Here is a 20105-nt window from a genome sequence, read left to right as displayed (position 1 = left end):
GCAAAAGAAAAACCAAACAGCTAGAATGCTTCTTTCAAAAGGCATCAACTGTGAAAAGCAAGACTCTCCCAAGAGCATTAAAACGGTGGGCAGTGAAGAAAGAGCAAGGTGGTTGCTGCCACTGAGGGATTCTCAGATGTAAGGATCCAGGTGTTATTCAAATAAAATCATCTGCTGGCAGAGCTGCAAAATCACTCACTAATAAGAATGGATTGAGCATTGCCTGGGGGGCTGACATAAGCTCAAAGGAGAGCCTCTCCTACACACTACATTTGTCTTACATAAAGGCTGGATTTTTGATTCACTGAGGTTGAATTTGGATGATCTGCTTCCATTATCACTTACCCTACTAACACAGCCCATTGATTTTACTACCACGTCTGTTCTCTCTCATCCTCCTGCTTCTGTTTTCCAGGAAACTTGTCTTACAGCCACTGACTCCAGAGGTTATGACCAGTTCCAACCTGTGCTCCCCTCACACAGCCCCACACCCCAGCAGAACTTACCTGCTGCAGCAGCATGGTTTTGAGGCTGCTACTGCTAAAAACCTTTACAGCCTGCCAGGACATTACACTTCTATATTGTCCAGCTGCCACTGGCCTCTGGCAGGCTAACTTACCCCAATAGTTACTACTGTGATAAACACTGCTACTTAGAATATGCACGCCAACCAAAATGTGTTGCAGCATGTCAAAAAAATAAGTGACAGGTTTTTCTTTCACATGGTCTGTCCCTAATATAAGCTTCTATAAACCTTCTACATGAACATTGCATGTGTTCATAGTATACACATAAAACATACATATATGTTTACTCAGATATTTATTCCCAAAACCAAGTCCAGATATGTGTTCAGGCAACATTCAGTGCCAGAATGATTGCCTCCAAGACTACTCTTTAACAGGAATCATCCCTAAATTAAATGTATATGGATTTCCCTCCCTGGTGTGTCTATGCACTTATTTTTTTATACATACATGTGCCTCTCTGTGTATTTTACAGATAAGTTAATGCATGAATAAGCCAGTAGAATTTTTTAGTATAAAATATAACTGAATTGTTAAAATTTAGGTAATTCACAATACCTTGAATCTGTAAGACAATAAATACAAAGCTTCTTTCTCAAATAGAGAGCAGCAACCTGCCTTTGAAATGGGAATATCCTTTCCATGCAACCTGCCTGCCCATGTCAAACCACAAATCTATAGTTACGATCTACCATGCTCTTCTGTGCCCAGAGAGGGAAGAGAAACATTGCTGTGCAACAGTAGACAAAGTCTCAATTGACTCTCCCTGTTTCACTGACCAAAACAAAATGCAATTCTCTACAGTTATATTCCAAGCAGAATTGTCTGTAAGTGTGCACAGGAAAAAGGCCATATTTTGAAACTTTTATCCACTGTACATAAGTCAGAAACCTTTTTATAAGTAGCAGCTTCATGCTGAGCGTCTGAATTCCTCCCTCCCTCCCTCTGCTTCAGGCTTTTTCTGAATGAACCTGGTGATGGTTACCCTCTGACTTCACTGAAAAATCTGGAATCTCTTGGAGTCCTCAAAGATACTGCAGAGAAGTCTGTAGACCAAGGAGTAAATGAATTTCAAATAAGTCAATGGTCTACCAGTCTGTGTTTGCTAATCTTCACTATTTTTCCCCAAACTCTAAATTACCCCAAGTGGTTTAGTCTGCAGATTGATTTAGCCTCAGCTGAAAGTGAGGAGGATTTTTCCATTAATTGTAGAAAATGCTGGATCAGACTTTACACATTTTGCTCCTGAATCAAACCTTAAAGATGTCAGTAAAGTGCCTTTTATGAAGTTTAATGGGCTTGTAGTCATTCCAGTAGTTCCATATTAAAAAAAAAAAGAAAAAAAAAAAGAAAAAAAAAAAGAAAAAAAAAAAAGAAAAATGCTTATTTCCTTAAACTTATTCCAACTAATGTGGTTTTTGGCCTATTTTTCTTTGTTTCTACCCCTCCCAGTTGGTTCAAATTAGCTTGCTCATAGTAAATGTCAGCACCGAGACAAAGACTCAAATAAACACAGAGACTCAGCAATTCTCTGAGGTCTGGTCCTCTCAGGATGCATGAGAGGGAAGACAGCAGAGGAACCTTGTTCTCTTTCATGCCTACATAAAAGACATCAGTCCCCAAGGCAGTTTCTGCACTGCGTTCAGACTGCGATGGAGGCACTGAGTCGAGAGCAGCCAGAACGCGTCACTGCTGGGGAAGCTGCGGTGTCACCGGCCACAGAGCCTTGGCCGTGCAGGCACTGCAATTTCACTGCCATTAATCTGAGCCGGGCACGTTGTAGCTGGGCTGATACACCTCTGAGTGCTGTTCTAACCCTCCCACTCCAGGCTAAGTGCCAATTTCAGCCCTGAATTTGTACTTTTTAGGCTTTGATGTGCAGGGCATTTAAGTCAATGGAGAGATTCCCATTTGCAAGCACCTTCCTGTGCTTAGCTCACAGCTCATCAGCTTGCTGAAGCACTTACCTCTCCTAAAGCACCCAGGCATCACAAGTGAGGTGGAAAGGGATTACTTAGCCACTCTTTTAGATTTGCTTTAGCAAAACAGCCTTAACGTTCTCTAAATTTAAATAAAATAATGGTTACTAAAATAAAATTCAGGTGCAGTTGTTGTCTGAGGCAATGTGTTAGTACCTGCTCCAAATTAACATCTGAATACTAGATAAAATATTGTGGGTTGTGAGCACATCATTATTACAGCCACAATGGTCTCTCCTTTCTATAGTAAATAGACTTCAAAAGTATTGCACAATATTGGAGCTTATGAACACCTCTTAAGAAATCATGTTGAAGACTCAGAAAATAAAAGATTTTTTTAAACAACAACCTCACTTTACAGTCTCACTTTACAGCCAGAAGCTGTATTGCTCTGTGGATTAGACAGAGGGCTAGTGTGTCCCCTAGCCACAGCACTTTGTTCCCTGGATAGTGAATTATTAGTGAAAACTGGCATGCATTCTATTACTAAGATACTTACACAAAAGAATAATTCCTTAGAAATAGGAAATTTTATGATGCTCAGTGCTCTTTAAATTATTTCAGGATAAAATCACCATGATGAACTTCCTGCTCTGGTGTGTTCAGCTGTTTTGGTTTGTTGTTGGCTGTGTTTCAAAACAAAGCTTTCATAAATGTGACCATTGGTTTCCAATAGAAAGGTTTTCATGCCCGGAGCATGCTGTCGATGGCTGTTCTTGTTTGCAGCCCTTGCACTCTGCACGGCTCTCTGCAGCTGACTGCACTGACGTCAACTCCAGCACTATCGACACATTCTTTTGTGTGGTGTGAATGAAAAAGTAAATTGATCCCAGTGGGGACTGTGCTCACAGTGAAGAGAGAAAAGCTGCCACTCTGCTAGCTATAGGTGGCATCAGATGTCTGTTAGTACAGTCCTTGCTTTGGCACTCAGATTAGACAGGACATCAGTTAGGGGGGTGTTTTGTGCCCCTCAAAAAACCCCATTTTTTTTTGGGGGGGGTTTAACTTGACACATGAAAATTAATAATAATTTAAATGGCAAAGGATGTAAAAAAGATCACCTTGTATCAAGGAGGTAATTTTAGAAAGGACAAATATTATTATTCTAAATTTATGGATAAGTGTAATCTCCTTGGGGCTATGGAACAAAGGCAAGGAATAAAGGGGAATAAAAAAACAGTCACCAAATCTTTAACTTGTGAAAAAATATCCATTTTGGAATGTTGAAGTCACCTGTGCTAAATAAATTATGCCTGCTAGGATTCTGGGCTCACATATTCTGAATTCTAGTCTGAAAGTCCAAGTATTTATTACAGGAGCAGTGTTTCTTAGCATGAAAATGCAGAATTAAAAATTCTACACTGAAGTTTTGTTTTAGTTTTGGTTTTAACTATTGTTTTCTATGGGTATGTGTATCAAAGACAAAAGAAAAAAGGAGTTATTTTCTAAGCTTTTCCAACATTTCCTACATCTATCCTCTACCACTATCAGTTCCTATATTTATAATGTCTAACATTTTTATCCTTTCAGAATCCCTGTGAGACAGGTCCTTCATTTAAGAGTGGTGTTCATACATGTGTGTGAGAGGATTAGAGGAACAAATGGTGGCATTACTCAAATTCCCTAGAAAACCTGTGACAAGGCAGGAAAAGAAACTAAAAGCTGAGATGGCATCCCAGAAATGAATTTTTGTGTCTCCTCTTCCATCACACAACAGCTGCCACAGGCTTGCTATCCCCTATGCTCACACCGAACTGGACTCATACTGCAGTATAATGCTGTCAATAGTTACCCCTTGGTTAGGCGTGAGGTTTGGCCTCCTAATTTGCAGGCTATTTCCTGTTTATCATGATTTTTCTTCATTATTACCTAGCAGTGTGTGAATGTTATGAATGACTTGAGCTGGCAGACTTGGTGCACTCCTTGTAAGGCGGAACTAACAACATCTGACCTCTTATCTACAATCTGACACGATGGGAAAGCTGACCTGTAAGGTTTCTGGAGTGCTAACACTGCACTTACAGACATGACATTCACATCCTTGAGTCAGAGAAGCCACATGCCATCATAGTAATGGGTGGTTACACCCAGGTTTGTTCTATTAGAAAGGTGAGCTCTTGTGCAGAAAGGCATCACAAATTTGGCTGCCCCCTGTGAAAGCACATATTCTGCTCAAGTCCCACTGTATGGAGGTGTTTGTAGAGAAATTCCTTTCTACCCATTTTCCAGGCTGCTTGATCTTAATAGAAATACATATTGTAGGTAACGTCAGCCAAATCCCCATAACCTGGCTTAATTATGAAAGGAGCCCATACTTCACCGTTAGTAAAGGAAGGATAATTAGTTGGGTAAGTCAGACAGGCTTTGGCTGACTTAATTTCCTTCAGGAGCGTATACAGTTTCATTGTGGGGCAGAACTGCCCATGTGATTTCTCTGTGCACTTTTGCTTCTATTCATAATTGCCTTATCCCCCCCCCCCAAAAAAAAAGTTTCAATGTCAATGTTAGCTAAGAAAAAAAAATGGAGCCTTTTATTTCAAAAGCATAACTGCAGGGTAGAATCTGAGGGCTGCAAAGTTACCAGTTCAGGATGCTGCTGCTCTTTCCTACAATGGAGCTTGACTCAGTGGAACTTGTTTGATTTCAGTGCTCATGAGCTTGAGACCATTTTCATCTTCTAGATCAGAGACTTCAGAGAAAAAGGGAAGAGTAATTTTTATTATCCTATTTTAGTATTTGAAGGGTCATTTTTAATTTTTATTACCCTATTTTAGTATTTGAAGGGGTATAAAAATAGCTTGATGCCATAGGCAGAATATTAGCAGTGCCATTTTGCTACTTTTAAAAAATATATATGCATTACAGGTATGGGATTTTTTCTATAGATTTTCCATATAGGTTTTGTCACAAGGTGACCTAGTCCACATGAGAACTTCCAAGTGCTACCTGCATAAAACTCAAGGATAAATAAAGTAATTTTGATGCTCCACCAAGAACTCTGTGGGGTTTGCTCCTTTTTATTACTCTGTTGAGTGTTACTATAAATCTCAGTGTAAAAGAAGAAATAATTTTTTCTCTGAATTTTCATCTAAGCTGGATTTTTCAGGCCCCACATTAAAAGAGGTGCTTTAGGGGCCACAGAAAAACTATCTTATTTTGACACACTTGGAATTACATTTTATTATGTTAATTACAAAATGCTTTTTGAAAATCAAATTGATTATTTTCTCCTAAAATGTTCTTAACATTTAAAAAGACTGAAATTCAAGTGAACTGTCACAATTTTTCAATCAAAGCAGTTGAAGTGATTTAAATGTTTTATTTCTTAATTTTACCCTTTTTTTTTCCAATTTGTTTTTGCTTTTGTTTCTTTTGATGGGGAAAAAAGAAAAAAGTGGGGGGAAATCATTCTGTTTTCATTAAATAGACAATCTGGTGTCTGTCCTGCTTTACTCCCATGGGAAGAGCATAACAGATGTACAAGAAGGACTAATGTTAAATATCTGATAATTTTTATAGACATTAGACTGCTAAAGTGTTCAGTAACTTCTCTCCTCTTGCCCACCATCCCCTGCCCATCCAGCTGCAGTAAGAACTTGAAGTGCATGTTGTCAGCGAAGGGAGGAGTTCCAGAGCACTGAAGCACCATCTGGCAGTGATGTCTGTTAACAGGTCTGATGTCTGGTAACATGTCTGTTACCAGATTAAAATTGGGAAGCTGGGCAGCCTTTGAGCCATTATGGATTGACGCATGAAAGTATGATTTTATGCTGGAAACACAATATTAGGGAAGATTGCCTGGGTGTCCTTATAAGTTAATATAAAAAATGTATGCAAAAAGACTGAGGCGATGCAAACACAATGGATTTATGTTTTCATGGAAACAAAGCTATGAATTGCCTGAGTGCAGCGCACTCTAACTAAACCCACTGGATTGAGTGTGCAGCTCATATGCAGCCAACATGTTTGGTGAGTAGAGGAAATAGAAGCAGCAACTTGGACTTAGGACTGTTTTTTCCATCCCCCATTACTCAAATTAACTGTTGTCCTGGAGTAGGGTGGCAGAAGAGGAGATACCAAGTTTTGAAAGACAAGGGTTTCAGAGATTTGGAAATGTGCTTGGTATTTATGGATCGGGGGATTTTTCTGTACAAGTTCTGCTCCTTTCCTTCACCTCCTGGTGGCCGTGATGTTTTTATCTGCAGGAGGTGGTATCCCTTCCCTGCTCTCACAGTCTGGACATTCTTCAGCCCTGGTCAGCCCAGAGAAGAAATGATTCCTGTGATCTGGAGAGGTTCACAAGAGCAGACAAGAGATCTCTCAGGGTGAAGGGGACAGAAGTTGTTAAGTCTACTGCTGATCACAATTGTATTTTTGACTGACTTGAGAAATGTGATTCACCCCTTAGTGAGTGAATTGGCACAGCAGGAATATTGTAGAATTCCCTGCTTTGCCTTCAACATTAAATTGTGGAAGATTATTTTCTCTCTTCACCTAGTAAAGTTTCCTACCTCCTTGGTGAGTTGAGAAGACTGCCTGTGAACACCATGTGGGTTTTAGAAAGACATGACTTGGGAATATTAACCCAATAAGTAAAGTCTGTGATAGTTCACCATCAAACCACTGTCTGATAAAAGTACCAAATTTTTCCCTGTCCAGATATGAGGAGTATTCAAAATAGGTGTAGGATGGAAAGATTTGTTACCTGTTACCAGTGATCTAGGCCATCTTTAGCTGGCTCTGACTGTAGGGTGCCCCTGGGGGAAACAGAAGCAGTAAAAGTCTATAGCTCCCACATCAAGACTGTCTTCTCATTTGGAAGAAGATTTCTAGCTCATAAAGGAAACTTCCTTCTGTGGTGGCCTGTTAACCCTGTGATTCTGTAGGTTCCCCTTGTTCCCTCCCTAGCCCTGGCCACTCCCTCGGTTTCTCCCTATTTGTTCCTGTGCCCCAGCCCCACCCAGGGACCGCCCCTGGGCCCCTGACAAAACCACCCCGCTCCCAGACTACGCTGTCCCTCTACCTCTGAACATTGTGGGGACAAGATGTGATTAAAGTCATCTCAAACCCTCATGAGAGACCCTTCTCTGCCTTCTTTACCCCCACTGCGCTGTAACGCTGCTGGCTGCCGGAGCCAGATCGCGGGGCTGTCCGAAATGGACTGTGGGATGCGATCAATCGCATGGCCCTAGGAAACCATCACTGAGCTCTCAGGGAGCAGCAGCCTGCTAGGCAGAGTCCAGCGGTTACAACATCCTGCCCTTAAAGATGCACAACTCTTCAACCTAGGCTTGGGGCTGAACAGTCTTTCATAAACAGAAAGTACATTATTTTCTTAAATCTCGTGGCCAGTTTATCAATAAGCTCCTGTAACTAGTTTGAATCTCCATGTTGCTTCCCGTAAAGTGAGTTAGGTTAGGTCACTGCCTGAAATCTGTCATGAAAATTGAAGTTGAGCCAAAAAGCAGCCTTCACAGTGTTCCCGTCCTGGGAAAGTAAAACATGTCAGCGGAGGAGTTTAACAGATTTGTTGTCATGAATATAATTTTGAAACAGAAGGCAAGCTTGTCTCATAGTGCAGTTTGGGGACCCCACGATTAATGCTGCTATTCAGCCAACATGGATGCTTTATCCTCACATATCACAGCATCCCACTGCTGGGCTGACGCAGGGACGCTTGGCCAAAAGAACAGCATGCCTGCCTTAGTTAGGGGTATTTACATGCCTTCAGCACACAGACTGATGTAGCTGTGACCTTTGGAACAGACCAATAGCAAGAACCTCTTCTCTCCAGATATCATGCTGCAGACTCCATCAGACCGCTCTGCAAAATAGTTATTCACCAGCTTGCACCAATTTCCCCCAGAATTGCACTGAGTAGTATCTCTACTCCCAGTGGCTTATGCTACTCTTTTTGGTCCTACATAGGGGATTTCTATATGGCTTGAGTCTTCTGTAGAAACCATTTGCTATGGTGATGTTGGCTGCTAGTTATTTTTAACTTGTTTTCCTTCTTTTTTTCTCAAAATAAAATTATTTCTATGAGGGGTTTATAAAATTAGTAATTACTGGAGAGAAGTGAGACCAAAAGGCAGTTTATTGCACAAAAAATATTTTAGTTTTTAGATTACATATACTTCCAGTACCACAGAAAGCAGTGATGGATGGTAGAAAAAGCATTAAGCAGGATTGGAGGGAAACTCCCATGGCTGAAAACATATTCAGTTGCATGGTAGAAGTCAGGAAAGCCTTTGGCATTTATTCAGGCTAATGTTGTGGAGGCAAAAAGCTGAGAAGTGCTTTAAATGGCAATGTATTACAACAGAAGACACAGTATTTACTTATGTTAGAACATAAAAAAACCCAACAAAACCAGCAAGTGAGAGAGGAAATGTGGAGTGGGATGGACCCTGATTTATCTCACCTTCTTCAATTAATGATGTCCCTAGCTATGTGATGTCCCCTGCTTCCAAGCAGTGCTGATGTCTGGAAGAGATGCCCAGGTCACTGATGTCTTATCCCGCAGGTGACAATTGTGCCATGACCTCTCTTCCCATTGCTCTTCCAGTATTTAACTGTTCTTTAACTCCTCCAGAGCTATTGCTTCACAAGTTGAAATTACAAATCAGTTCTTGAGGACACAAATGGTTTCCTCACGAAATAAGCTCTCTTTGCAAAATTGTTTTCATCACATGTTTATGTATTTTCCATTCAGTGGACCAGTAATGATACTAATGATACTGATTATCCTCATTATTCTTGAAAAAAACTTTCACTATATAGTAAAAATAATTATGGTAGTTACATAAAAAAGGTAGAATGAGAGAGGTCTGTAGAGGACAGTTAGAAAGACTAATAAGGAAAAACATCTGAATTAATTGAAATTTAGGAGAGCTAATAACCCTATTAGAAGGAGTCAATTAAGCCTAAAGCATTAGCAACCTACACATTAGAAGAATACCATTTTTAGTTTTCATATATATATTCCTAATGCCTTATCAGGAAACCAAATTCTGAAGCCCTTAACTCAATTTTTATTTACTTCTCACTCAGAAAAAACTTTAATCAAGTTCAATCAAGACCTTGCCCAGCATGCTAGATGAGCTGTGTCATGTTTTACTGCCATCAGATGATAATAAAAAGTTACCTCTATAAAATATAACGAAGTAAAGGACATTTTATGCTGATTGATTTAATAACACTTTGTGCTTATACAGCCAAGCAAGGCTCTCCAAGTGCTGTACAAACACTCATGAATGAATTTTAAAAACAAAGTCTGTGATTTAGTAAATTAAAGTTTATTTTAGCTTTCCTGATAAAAAGGCACTCTTGGGTTAGATGGCTGAAACGCAAGTCTCTTAAACCAAGGGATCCAAAGCCCGACCCTTCCTACATGTGCTGTGGCTCTGCCTCAGTGTGGCCACATGATCACAGGCTTTGCTCAGATTTCCTGATGCTTTGATTGGGAAGCTGTTTTATCTCAGAACCATGTCATACAGATTTTTTCTGTCCTCAATATTCCTTCAAAGTTCAATTTACTCTGCTTGGCTCAGTTGTTCATTGTCAGAACTGGTATACTTGGAGCAAAATCTCCTTTTTAGAAATGCAGGCCGACTATCCACTCAGATTTGGAAGTATTGGCCTCTTTTTCAGAACTCCTAAATTACTCTCACTGTATTTCAGTAAGTTAATTTCATGTGAAAATAATGCAGAAGGAAACATAGCAGAGGTACTGAGTTATTTCTACCATGACTTGTTGATTCCTTCCTGTTATTTTTTATTGTTCTTTAAGCAGAAGATAAATATATCTGAGTCAGGAGCCTTCTGCTCACAGTGGAGATGTTCAAAATGCAATCATAAAATTCTATTAGGCTGTCATTGCCTTTTCAGACCTTCTAGTCAGAGGAGCTTGCTCACCGTCAGAGATCAGAGATCACAGCCTGCTACAGCCACAGACTCACAATGAATGAAAGAATGCATTAGGATTTGTGGAAGGCTAAAGACAGGGCTCTGCTCTTTATATCCTACAGCTTTAGGTGCTCAGCTATAACAGTAACAAGCTATCAGAGGTGTGGTATCAGTTCTGAGTAATAGGGAAGTACCAGGCCCTAGAGAGTATGTTTGAGATGGAAAAGATCTACTGTTTCAGAGAATCTGTGTCCATGCTGAGATGTGATAATGTGTCTTTCTGCCTAATCTTTTGTGGTGTCAACTTTCATTCAGGTGATTGTTAATCTCTTCGACTCCTACTCAGTCATTTTCATGGTTTCATCTGACCTTCAGTCCTATCCAGCACTGATAGATTCCTTATGTCCTTAAAGCCTTTACGGAGAAAGGCCCACAAAGTGCTGACTTTGCTTGATAATCAAAGCACGACCTAATATATCACATGAAATTTCATCTGATATTGCCCATTTGTCTTTCCCATGGCTTCCAAGCAGTAGAGAACTGGGACTTCATTGTGTTGTTTTCCTTTTGGTTCTCTCTTTCTCCCCCACCCCAGGACTTCCAGACTGAACATCGCTCATCTCCTCTTCTGCCCTCCTCCTGCTCTTTGCTGAATTTCTTGCAGCAGTCATTCTTTCTTGTTTACCCCAGGATCTGCCACAGTCCGAACTTCATTTCCTGTCTTAGCTGCTTCTCCATCTCGAGTGAAAATGCATTTAGTCTGTCTTCCTCCAGAACCACTGACTCTCGAACAAGGCAGTTTAACTTCTTCCTCACAATGTCCAAGTTCACATCCTATGGTATTCACTTGTCTCTACATTTTGATGCCATCAGCTATACTGAAAATCATGTTGACATCAGAATATATTATAAAATTCAGAAGGTGAAAAGTGTTTGGCTCTATTTTGCAGTATTTTCTTGAGTAATAAGATGCAAATGATAAATTTCGTAATATATCTATTTCTACATTAAAGATTGTTCTTTGTGAAATGAAAGCATCTATAGAAGCAAAATCTAAGATCTCAGCTCTCCTTTTCCTAACACTTCGGTACCAGTGTGCTGGTTTTAACTGGTGTAGAGTTAATTTTCTTCATGGTAGCTGGTAAGGGGCTGGGTTCTGAATTTGTCCTGACAATAGGGTTGATAATATAGAGATATTTTTGTTACTGCTGCTGGGCATTGCTCCCACAGAATCAAGGCTTTCTCTGCTTTTTGTGCTGTCCCACCAAGGAGGAGTCTGGGAATGCACAAGGGGTGGGGAGAGGATACAGCCAGAACACTGGACCCCAACTGACCCCAAGGATAACTCAGACCATATGGCATCATGCTCAGCATATACAGCTGGGGGGAGGACAAGGAAGGTGTACAGGGAGACATTTGGAGTGATGGTGTTTTTCTTCCCAAGTCAGTGTCACAAGCGATGGAGCCCTGCTCTCCTGGGCATGGCTGAACACCTGCCTGCCCATGGGAAGTGGTGAATGAATTCCTTGTTTTGCTTTTTTTGCTTTGCTTTTCTTTGCTTTTGTGTGGAGCTTTTGCTTTACCAATTAAACTCTCTTTATCTCAGCCCTCAAGGTTTTTTACTTTTACCCTTCCAGTCCTATCCCTCATGCCACTGTGAAGGTGTAACACCAGAGGGAGGCTAGTGAGTGGGTCTCTGGGGCTGAAGCTGCTGGCTGGGGTTAACTCACAGCAAACAGTTTGGTTAAAAGTCTTTTTGTGTTTGTGTGTGTACTGCTTTTATTTTATAACAAAATAATTTTAATTTTATGTAAAAATTATATTTGAAATTCCCTTTTATCAGTTCAGAGTGTTTTGCTGTAAAGCAGGAACTGATACGCATTTCTATTCTCTGTGTTTCCTGAAAGGAACCTTACAGTCCCAGAGTGACCCTTTGGTAGCTATTCTCAGCACTGGTGAGTCATTCATTAGAGCTTTTGAGTCATAGATGGTATCAGTTTCACATAGGCATCAGAATCACAACTGCACTTGCTATGTAAGAAATGAAAGCAACAGTGGGACACTAAATAATTTGGCAAAACTTCTCTGTTTTCTTGCTTTTCCACATCCTAATTTCACATCTTCTGAAGCCTGTAGACATTAATTATTGAAATGTATTTTGTCACCTGCAAACTTTATTTTGATCTGCTTGATAAGAAAAGGTAAAATTTATTGGGCTTTGCTGTGCTGTAGCTAGCACAGTTTTCTCCAGGCAAAGGATGTTTTGCAATGACATTGAATGTGGATTTATTCCTTGAGAGATTATAGTGAGTTGTCTAAGGGATAAAAGAAGCGCACTTTTTGGGATAACTAATTCTAGGACAGAGTTCTATCTACCCTAGAGTCATAAAACAGGTTAAGGGAAGGCTATTTGACAGGAGAATCTTAAGCAATGAATGAATGACATTTTGATTCATTTCAGTTCATTTATTGATTTACCTGCAAGTGGCAGCCCTTTCAATTTTCATTTAGTAAATTAAAAAAAAAATAAATTCAGTACAACAGAAATTAAATGCAAAGCTCATTTGAAGACAAATTTTACCATTCTTCTGTGCCATCCTCATTTAACATCCAGAGACTCCTACCATTAGTGATGTCACAATTTGCTTTTTAAAATTAAAAAATCTCTCCACTCTTCCCTCCTCTACTGGTTTCTCTAATTAACAGATGAGTATCTACACCAGCCAAGGAATTTCCTACATGTTCTCTCTAGGCTTCAGCTTCAGTCTTCTCAAATAGAGGCTCTGGTTTTAGAAAGCGTAATTTTTGTTTTGAAAGGACAGGCTATTGTAGGGTAGGGGGATAAAAAACGGGATTGAAGTCCGAGATTCCTGCAATCTGCAGCAGTGGAACATAACAACGGATGGCGGCCAGGTGGTGGCTCTGATGGTTTCTGGTACAGAGTGACACTTGATGCTCTCTTTGCAGGTGGTTGTGGTTTCAAAGGCCTGTGGGAACAGAGCTGAAATAAATTGTTCTTTTAGTGGAGAGTACTCTCTGTAGCTTGCTTGCAGCAAGATACTTGCCATTGCAGCAAGATTTCACCTATACTTGAAGTCTTCCTCAGAGTATTTTCCCTAAGAAAAAGATGCAGTTTCTAAAAAATAAGAATAACCTAGGAAACGTTGCATGTATCTCAGTTTTTTTTTTTACTTTTTCATGAGGGAAAATTTCCATTAAATATTCTGGTCACTTTTATCTGTACAAGGTAAACCAGAATACTTGAATTGTCCAAATTAGTTCAGCAAAACACCAAGCTAAATTTTCCTGTTGTAATACATTCCTAGCAGACGTAAGTGTTCTGATCCTTGTTTTTCCTGATTACTATTCTTCCCAGGAAATTTTATATTCCAGAAATCTTTGCAACAAATTTCACTCTGAGATATGTGGTCAATAGGAAGTGGATGTTGCTTGCACATGGGAAGAATAGTTCAGGTAATGAAAATGTAGTCATTGGCTCTCTAGGCTATAAGGAAATGCAGTTTAATGTTAAAATTGCTTGAGAAAGATCTTTGAGTTATTTAACAAATAAAAACTTGTGGAAAGTTTGGGTTTTTTTCCATCAGAAGTGTTAGAATATTCTTGACAATTCAAATGTGACGATTTTCAGTGTGTATATCGTTATATATGAATATATATATATATGTAGAAGAATATATGTATTCCCATTGCACAGAAATATGGAAGTATAAATCACTTTTCACGAGTGTAATGTGGAGACAACAGTAAAATGTCAGGATTATGGATGGGGTAGAAATTACTTATTTTTTCACCTAAATTAATCCAAACTTCTTATTTTTTTGAACTGTTTACTGATTTGTTACTTAGGAAACTTCTTTAATAACACTAGTAGCTGCACAGTAGGTGAAACAGTAAAAATTATTAAAGTGCTTAATATGCTCTTCATTCAGTGACAAAGTTTGGGGACATTGATTTGTGTCTTCATTTTGGTTACCACTTGAATTTATTTACAAGCTCATAGCAAATTTCATATATTTGGGAATTTGAGAATGCTCTTTGCTCTGAGGACCTCCTTCACTTGCTGCACACCTTTGCAGTAGTTCATGAAACTTAAGAGATTTAAAAAATATTTACAATCCTATTGCAATGCTGGCCATAGTAGTCCTATATTTCAAAGGGAAAAAAAAGGAAACAATCGAAAGACTGTGAAGAAAGTACAGTGAAAGAAAGACTAGCTATGACTGAATATTTATGTCTGCAATTTCACCTTCATGGTACTGCTTTTAGTTGTAAAATAGCAGCAGCACTCCTTGGAAAATAAAGCATCCATTTTAAAATATGTTCATCTTTAACTTCTATGGTGCTTTAAGGTGCATCTGCTTTGCTGTCATGAAAACGAGGGTAAGAAATTAATTTAAATATTGGACCCTTGGACTGTAAGTTTATTTTTCTTATTATACCCTCAGAATATTTTTTCCCAGACTAAAGCTTTTTTTGTCAGAAAACATAAGCAACGTCACCTAACAAGTTCACAACTGGGACATTGCATTGACTGGTTAGGTTGGAAAGAAACAAAGAATGAACACCTGATAGAAATTATACTTTGAAAAAGCAGCACGCCCTTGAAAACAGGGAGCAGTAGGTTGTTTCTATGGCAGATTTAATCTCTTTGTGTGCTTTGGTAGGAGCTACACTCAGTTGCATGTAAGCACAACTGAAGGGCACTGTTCAGAGGAGATTTAACTCAGTTTTTTAAAACCGGAAGCTGAAGAAAAAGCTGGGTTAACACAACAGGCAACAAATTTTGCCTTAACCAGTTTATGTACAAATTTTTTGAAAGTTGGAAAACTCCTTCAAGCCAAGTCTGATTGAAATGAATGCATTTCAGTGCAGAGCTTCCCTGTGCCAGAGGAAACTATTGACTTTCATACAAAAAATTCACATTTTATAATTGTTCCAAAACCCACCTGTGAATGAGAACTTTACCATTGGTTACAAAGGTTTTTTTTCAGGCTCTAAATGAAAATTTCAGACTGCTAAATGTTAGTTCCAGCTTTCTTTCCCTTGTAGAGAGGATTAAGGTCAACATTATTTCCACTCTGAAAAAGCATTTTAATTAATTACCTGAAGTTTTAAAATATGATACTGATTTAAAAGTATAAAATTCATCAGACTTATGATGATGGGAAAAGCAACAAGTATGTCTCTAACAGGAGATGCAGGTAGGTGAGAAAAAACAAAGAGAATATAAAACTAGTGCTGTGCATGACTATTTCCTCAGTTGTGGTGAGAACAAATATGAATATCTATAAATATGCTTGAGTGAGAGAAGATGCAGAGGTATCTTCTGAGAGATGAAAGAGGCAAAAAAGACCTCAGACCCAGATTCTCTAAAACACTCATTTGTACATGTGCACACACACACTGTCAGTCCATCTCTTCAGCAGCAGAAATCTCAGGACTCTACTGCAAACATATCTACTTTCTGCCAATTTTCTTGTATCCAACCCCTCTGGCTTAACATATGTGGAATTTTAGAATCATTAAGTAATCTTTAATCACTCCACCTTTGGCATCTCTAGGCTCAAATCCTAGCAGGATTTAAAAGACTGCAAAATTAGCATTGAACAAACAATAGAACTCACTTGACGAGACAATCAGAATAGTTTTCTTGTGAAGAAGCAAATTTTGTAGCCTATTAGATATTCATTATTATAAGCATACCCAGTGATTCCCAGTAATACTATAGCCTGTTTTGCCTTCCTTCTACTTAATTAGAAGTCCAATCAGCACTCACTTTATGAGATGTCAAAAGACTCTGAAGTAAAAAGTACACTTCTAAAATTCCTGTAACTTCTAAACTAAAGAAGTGAAAAAAGAGGTCAAAAGGAAATAGGACATAGATGAAAATATGCTTGTGTTAGTTAAGAGATAAAAATAAAGCAGTCAAAATGAACTTGTTATAAAGCGGATAATGTCTGTCTCCCTTTGTCCTAATGAGAATGATTCTGGCTATAGTAAGTGAGATAATCTATCTACTGTGAGCAGATTTATCATAGTCTAAAAATCACATTTATCATCATGAAGACACTTTAGATACCCCAAGTAAAGTTGTTGCAAAAGAATTCAGCTGGACAGGTGTGTCCCATCTGGGTTTTAGTTTAAATATAAAAGAAAAAACCCCAACTCCCAAACCCTGGTACTTAACATTTCAATATAGTTTGCTGTTTCTCCTGGGACAACCCATTGAATTTTTCAGCTAACTTGTGCACTATTTTAAGCATCAGATAAAGTGATAGTTTTAAGGGGAATTGCATAGTTGCTTATATATGCAAGGAAGAATGTTTAAAGATAAGCAAAATGAATCTGTCTCCTGAGTTACCTGTTTTTCTTTATTAAGCATAAAGAAAATGTAGGCTCCTACTTGAAGAAGAATTACCATATTAATGGTACCATATAAAGGCACTTAAGAGTGGCAGAGCAGACCCAAAACAGGTCTGTCTAGTTTTGCCATTCCTTTAGAGAATTTACCTTGATCTATGTCTCATTTTTTTGCTTACCTCTCCAGAAAGAGAAGTTCCGGAATCTCATTCTTGACTGGGTGCACTTTGCCTGCCCTTTGAGAATTATCAGGTCTTATAAACAACTTCTATATAATGAAACTTGCTTGCATAGTAGTTAATTGCTTCTTTCAATGGGAAGGAAAAGAAATTTATAAGTCAACGTAGGACAGACAGATTCCTTGTGTAGTTTGTGGGGACTCTTTCCATATCTGAACTTGTTGTGAGGCTCAGGAGGATTGTGCCATGCCAGCAGCCGAGGCACTGCAGTGAGTGGGAAATGCTGAGGGCAGCAGGCACTGGGCTGCTTGCAGAGAGCTGAGTCATTGGGTGATTTGTTTTGCACAGCCCTGTGTGGGCCTTTTAAAATATTGGGCTTTCACCTGAGCGATACAGTATTTTTTTAGGGAATCCTTTCTTGCTACAGCAGGGAAGAAGAAAGGCAGTACTACTTACTCCCTCGTACTTGATGGGAAAAGTTCTTGAGGGCATGGATTTATATTGGTCAGATCTAGTGACTCTGGCTTTTATTTTCATGCACTTACCACTTGCACTGAATAAATCCATGCTGGCCTTCTAAGCTGGGGACATTTGAGTATGAACTGCTATCATATTTTATAAATAAGCTAAAAGGAAAGTCATGGATTGCTGCAGGAACAGAACCTAGGACCTCATGTAATAAGTTTTAATCTTCACGAATCATCCATATGGCCTCTTGGATTGAATATGCTTTTCATACTGAAGTACTAAACCACAATTTTACTCTTATGTCAAGGATAACAACCAAGATAACTGATCTCTAGCACGTGACTGGCAGTTAGGGAGTAGTTATGTGATCCAGATTGAACACAATTGTCAAGATCTTTTCTCACAACTCTGATTAAAAAAAAAAAGTTTATATATATTAAAAAAATATATATGTATATTAAAAAAAAAAAAAAAAAAATATATATAAAATGTCTTTGTTATTTAAATGCACTTGACCTGTGGGGAAAAAACCCTGTAATTGCATGGATGTATGAATTCTGTTTGTTTTTAATTTTTTCTCTTCTTTTTGTTTGCAGTTCATACTGTCATGAGAAATTATTAGAACACACAGTTCTGACACAAGAATCTTTATCATACAAAAATTATAAAAAAACCAATATTAAAGCATTTCATCTCCCTTCTTTGGCTTGGTGATTTACTCATTGAATTAAAATAAATAGATTTCAAAAAAGAAAAAAAAAATCACCTGCAAAAACCTTTATTGACACCAAAATGTACACCAGACACATCCTGTAAGCCCGAAATCTGAGAAATCAGATGTCAAGAGAGAAGTTTCCTGAACTCTTTATCACTTTTTCTTTGTTTGAAATACTGTCAGCAGCATTCCCCCAAACCACATGAACTTTCTACTTTCATCTGCAACAAACATCAAAAAGAAACATGTATTCCAGCTCACAGACCGGTTTATGTAGTTCCTCGGGGTCTCAGACTTGTTAAGGCAGAATGTTTCCTGAGCACACGGAACAAGTGTGAGTCAGAGAGACCCGTCTGTTAATACAAAGAGCATGTGAGGTCAGCCTTGAGACTCTGAAGTGTGAGTTTGATGAAGTTCTTGTTTATGCTACTAGAAGGTTTCCAGTAAATGATACAAATCCCACACCTAGTCCATTTGCCAGTGCATATTTCCTCCCTGCAATGTATCTTCTAGATAAAAAACATGAAAATATTATTTTTCTTGTTTTTTCTTCCCTTTTTTGTCTTTTTTTCTTTTAATTCTTTCTTTTCTGCATTCACTAATTCACTTATAAATAGCACTGCCACCACAGGAAGTGATAGATTCTGATAAGACATTTTATGGGGCTGACAAAATTGCCTGTTCTTATGCATTAGGCAGAGATGTAGAGATGATAGACTAATATTAAATATTAGCATAAACATGTGTTGCAGATCCCATATTTATACCTAAATCTGGATGAATCAACACACCCTCAAAAGGTATTGAATGCTCTGAATGAGCAGCACACGAGGCTACCTCAAGTTTTAAAAGTGTTAGATAATTTTCATAATATTTAAAAAACTTTAAAAGAGAGTTATAAGTAAAATCCTCAATAAAATACAACTGCAACCACATGAGATATGAAAGAACTGATTTTCTCTTACTCTACGTCATACATACTGAGGATTTAGTCTCGGAGGTAGTTAAATGCTTTGGCTGAAGAGAAGCACATTCATATGAAAATTTTGAGCTGTGCTAATATAAAAACAGAGGACACAGTTTGTGAGTATTAGCTGTTTTTGTGGGAAAAGAACACCCTACCAAAAATACCATATTGTAGTAGTTAAAATAGGACTGAAAGGCAATGAGGTAGATATAGAGAATGTTTTCCATATGCAGGGAGACTAAATTGAATGGACCCCTTCATCTTGGAAAGAACAACTTAGAGAAATATGACAGTTGCATAAATTTATTGTGGAGAGCAGGGAATACTTGTTGGATCTCTTGCAGCATGGGAACTCAGGAGGACACATACACAATAAAGTTATCAGGTAGTGAGTTTAAAATAAACAGAAGGAAACACTTTTCTGTATTGTTGCATAACTGCACTGTGAGGTAATTTCCACAAGATGTTGTGGATGCCAAAAATATAAATGGACAAAAACAGACTTTAGAGAAATTCATGGGAATTACATCCATAAGTAACCCAGATGCAATGTCTGGCTCAGGAAATATTCAAACTGATTTCTGCTGTAACTGAGAGGACAGATCAAGAGTCAGACACTTTATACATGTCATATTTTTTCCATTTTTCTATATATTCACTAGTAGCCAGAGACTCTCAGGTTCATCCCACCATGGGTCATGACTAGGAAAAATTAAAAATACTCTCTTATATCTGTTGTTTTTTTGAGATGAACTGTGATTTTTTACAGAGCCTATAGAAAATACAATATATACATAGAACAGAATTTTGAAACTAAATTACTTTAAAAAAAAAATTTATTTTATTTTTCCCAGTTCTGCATCATAATTTTCCCTTAGCACTTCAGTGGGAGCAGTCTTGCTCACCTCCATAGCCTGATGGCCGAGATGCTTGGAGTCCCTGAAGGCAGGGGCAGGCTGAGGCTCAGTGTCCTCCAGTGAA

Source organism: Corvus hawaiiensis, chromosome 3 (assembly GCF_020740725.1).
Source record: "Corvus hawaiiensis isolate bCorHaw1 chromosome 3, bCorHaw1.pri.cur, whole genome shotgun sequence".
Taxonomy (NCBI): Eukaryota; Metazoa; Chordata; class Aves; order Passeriformes; family Corvidae; genus Corvus; species Corvus hawaiiensis.
The sequence above is the reverse complement of the archived record's forward strand: the minus strand, read 5'-3'. Positions refer to the sequence as shown.